The sequence below is a fragment of the Anser anser genome (assembly GCF_964211835.1).
Source record: "Anser anser genome assembly, chromosome: 1".
Taxonomy (NCBI): Eukaryota; Metazoa; Chordata; class Aves; order Anseriformes; family Anatidae; genus Anser; species Anser anser.
The window spans coordinates 42,248,724-42,252,839 of record NC_139720.1 but is presented as its reverse complement, the minus strand read 5'-3'; positions in this window follow the sequence as shown (position 1 = coordinate 42,252,839).

Sequence of the window (4,116 nt, the reverse complement as noted above, 5' to 3'; positions counted from 1 at the left end):
CAATTCAGATGTGACAGTAACATTAAAATTAAATATGTGGTTTGGTATTTCAGTAAATGACAGACATTGGTTAAATAGCAATAATACTAGCCTTTGGAACAAACATCGAGAGCACATTGCCTAACTCATTTCATTTTCAAATGAACAAAGCCTGTCTCTAAATGCCCTGCTTTTCTACAAATATGCCTGGAAGGACTTGTTGCTAACTCTGGAGACTGAAAGACGGTGGCTACAAAAATGACCCCCATTTATTATGTCAAAAAACAAGCTCTCAAGCAGAAAAGTACAGTTCAGACATCCCAGCATCTCCTCCGAGTGGATAGATGCTTCGGATGTGTTCAATAAAGAGCTGCCCAAAAGGCAAGTTAGACCTGCATGCCTCAGTCTTTTTAGCAACAAATCATACGATTACACCCTTAAAAAGAAAATATGAGATTTTAAAGCCTTTTTTTTTTTTTTTTTTTTTTAGTGAGAAACAAACCCGCCTCCCTGAAAATTGATGGCTTAAGCAATGTTCAGTTCATTATTTTTTCAGAAAAAATGCCCACTATGGATCACACATCCATGAAACTTGGGTTAATGTCTGCTTTGCTGCTTATCCTGTAGAGTGATTTCAGGGACTTCAAGAGCAAAATTTTGGGAAAAAAATGAAGATATCTCTTCTGATGCATTTTTCAGTACTGCTAATTAATGCATTGTTGATTAGAACCATGTGTCTGAGATAACTGTACTTTACAACAACTTTTGCATTATAAATTCCTATTTATAAATCTGGGAACATAGACACATTGCCATCTATCGTGGATGGATTATCACTCTGCTTTTTTAATCTGGTTAAGAAATAGTAAGGAAAAGTAAAACCTTTATTATTATTATATATATATATATGTGTGTATATATGTGTGTATATATACATATATATATATATATATATAAAAGGAGCCTCCTTACAGAGAGGTTACCTTTTCTTTTTCTTTTTGTGACAAAGACGCTTGCCTTGAATGCTAATTCACACAGAAGAGAGAGAAAAAAACACTGGTAGATTGGGACTATATCTGCAATTGCACATTTGGAATGGTGGAAACACAGCCTAAGGAGATGCAGAAAAAAGTCATAGTGCAAGCTGTGTAGTGAAACTTGCTTGTAGCAATTACATAGCTATACAGATTGTCATATAGGGCTGTGATTTATCACATGACTGTCATTGCTAGCAGGTTGTTTATATATACAGTGTCCAGGTATATGCAAGGATGGAGAAAATATTATTTGCCCCGTGATGTTTAGTGACTTCTGTTGTTATTTACTGTGGTTATTTATCCCAACTTGTGAAAACTATAGATCACCACCTATGTAAAAGAGATTGTAAACGGGAACATTTATGGACTGTAAAACTAGTCTGAAATGCTGCATTAGTTTTTCCTTTATTCCTTACTGAATTTCACATACCTGTTTTCCCAGAATTTACAGTCATTCAGCATACAGCATTACAGTCAGTTAACACCTTTCTCTGATGTCAGTTTCCCAAGCAGCATTCAGTTTCGGAGACGAGTTTTGGTGTAAGCTTAAATACTTTCACTACTTAAGTTCTTAACTAAGAAACATCTTTTCTATCTGTCAAATATTGCCATGCCATGATAATTAACCTAGATAGACATGAGCATTAGAGTGCTTCAGTTTTTCTAGCACGTATTTATCTCAAAATAATGCATATAGATTCCATTTGCAGTAAAAGAGAAAACCTTGCTTTGCACAGGTATGGAGGATTAAAGAAAACATTGCATAATAGAAGGTGAGGCTGCCCTGAGTGTACAGAGGATCCTGCCTTGTGGGTTCTGCACCACACCGCTAATAGCAGACCTCTGATTTTGGCAGCAATTAAGAGGAAAATTTCATTAAGAAGAGTGCTGTCAGAGAACTGCAAGACCAATATATTTAGAACTGCACATTGCTCTTGGAGAATATTACACAACAGAGGCTGATTTCCTTGACACTCCCTCTGAACAAAGTAGGGTGGAAAGAATTGAAGCAACCTGATCTAGTGAAGATATCCCTGACTATGGCAGGGGGATTGGAACTAGATGATCTTTAAGGTCCCTTCCAACCGGAGCCATTCTGTGGTTCCAAGATTTCAAAGAACTCAGACTCTGACCATCAGCCACTAACTTAACGGTCCCAATCGGCATGCAATTAGCAAATCTGAAGACTATAGTGACAGAGTGTATATTGGTGACATATTTCATCACAAAACAGCCAAATCTTCCAGCTATGTTATCCTTTCATCAAAAGAAAAGGGAAAATCATGCATTTTGTACCTCAGGACTATTCTTATTGTGAAAGAATCAGAACACTAGTCTTGTTAAATTGCAATTACCCATTGAGTGCATTAGACACTGACAGCCAGATGACGAGCCTCTGTTTCCAGTTTTTACAGGCTTAATAAGCAACCAAATTGTCACCAAGGCATAAAAGAGCCATGGTAACTCCTATGCCATGCCTCCACTCCAATGCTAAGTCACCAAAAATTGCTGAAGAATCACTCCATTCATCTTCTTCCCAACAGCCCTAATGGCACTTTTTTAGCAGGCAGAAGTGTGAGCGACAGCAGCCCTGAAGCTGCTTTAATGTGTTTCACAGACACAGGCTGGCATTTGTTACCTGAGGTTCAGGGGTATACGTCAGTGTCTTAAAGCCTCTTCATTCTACTTCAAACGTGCTTTAAGCACTGCTCCACTGTTCCAGAAAGTCAAGGCCAAACTGCAAGCTATTAGTTGCTGCCTAGAGCAGAAGCTAGCCACAAGCAGTGCAGAGGGAAGAATTTAGCCTTTTTAGCCTTATGATTATTTGATATAGCTCTGTAGTTAATTTTTTTTTGCACCAAAAGGCCTCGCTTTTCTCTATTTGTTAACTAAATTTTGGCTATATAGATCTGCAAATACAGCTTTTATAAGAAACAAAAAGTTCATGATGAGTATTAAAACAGAAACTGATATGATTCTGTCCCAGAGAGCTTGTATTTCTTGCAATGACAAAAAAAAAAAAAAATCACACCTTCAATATTACTAATAATAACGGGTAGCATTACCATTCCCAGTCAATGATATCAGATGATTTGCAAAGAGATAAACATAAGTGTTGATGAATCCTACAACAAATGGAGTTATAAACCAGAATCCAGAAGGTGACTGATTTCTTTACGTACCATAATGAATCAATGTCATTACTCGGCTATATTTCTGGATCCCTAGCACCCAGGACTGAGCAACCTGGTAGTAGTTACTTTTTATTCCATAGCAGGATCAGAAATGTTGCAGTAATTTCAGGTTGAAGGCCAGAACTGTTCCTTCATAATGCTTGGATTTTCAGCATTCCTAGAATAGCCATATTTGTATTGTTTAAAATCCTCATCAGAGTTGTAGCACTATCCAACCTCTTTCATTTTATAAATTCATTCAATAGCAAGGTTAGAAATAGTTACCTTCTTTGGCCATTGATTCTTCCCCACACATCTCTATGACTGCAAGATTCGTGTTCCCTCATTTCCTGTTTTAATTCTATTGCCTTTTATTTTGAAAGCATTTCAATGGCTACTCTCTGTTTTCTTTCTTTTTTTTTTCTTTTTTTTTTTTTTGTAATTTTGTCCCTGGGTTTTGGCAGTCTTTGTCTGTCTTGTGTTGACACCTGTCATTGCTGATACCTCACTGAACGTGCATTATGACAGAGGGAGAGTCTGCCTCAGACTCAGTGAAAGTGGTCAGGGTTGCATTTCCTAAATGAGCTGATATTACTGATAGAGATGACTTGCAAAGTGATTTCTGTGCTTTTTGCAATGTAACTACATCTGCTGCAGACTCACAGGAGGAGGAAGCAGCTCAGGAGATAACGCTGATGGATTACTGGAATGAGAAACTTTTCCTAAAGACAGCTTTGCTGTTGATCTTGTTTGTCACACCTGAATGAAAAGGAGGTGGGAAAACATTATCCTTCATCACTGCTGCTACAGGTGGGCACATCATGGACTAGGTTTGGGAGGCTATAATCTAGTCCCCAATCAAATATCACTATAATTCCCTTATCATTACCTGCATGCTCCTCAGTTTCTGTTTCTTCGTTTTACCT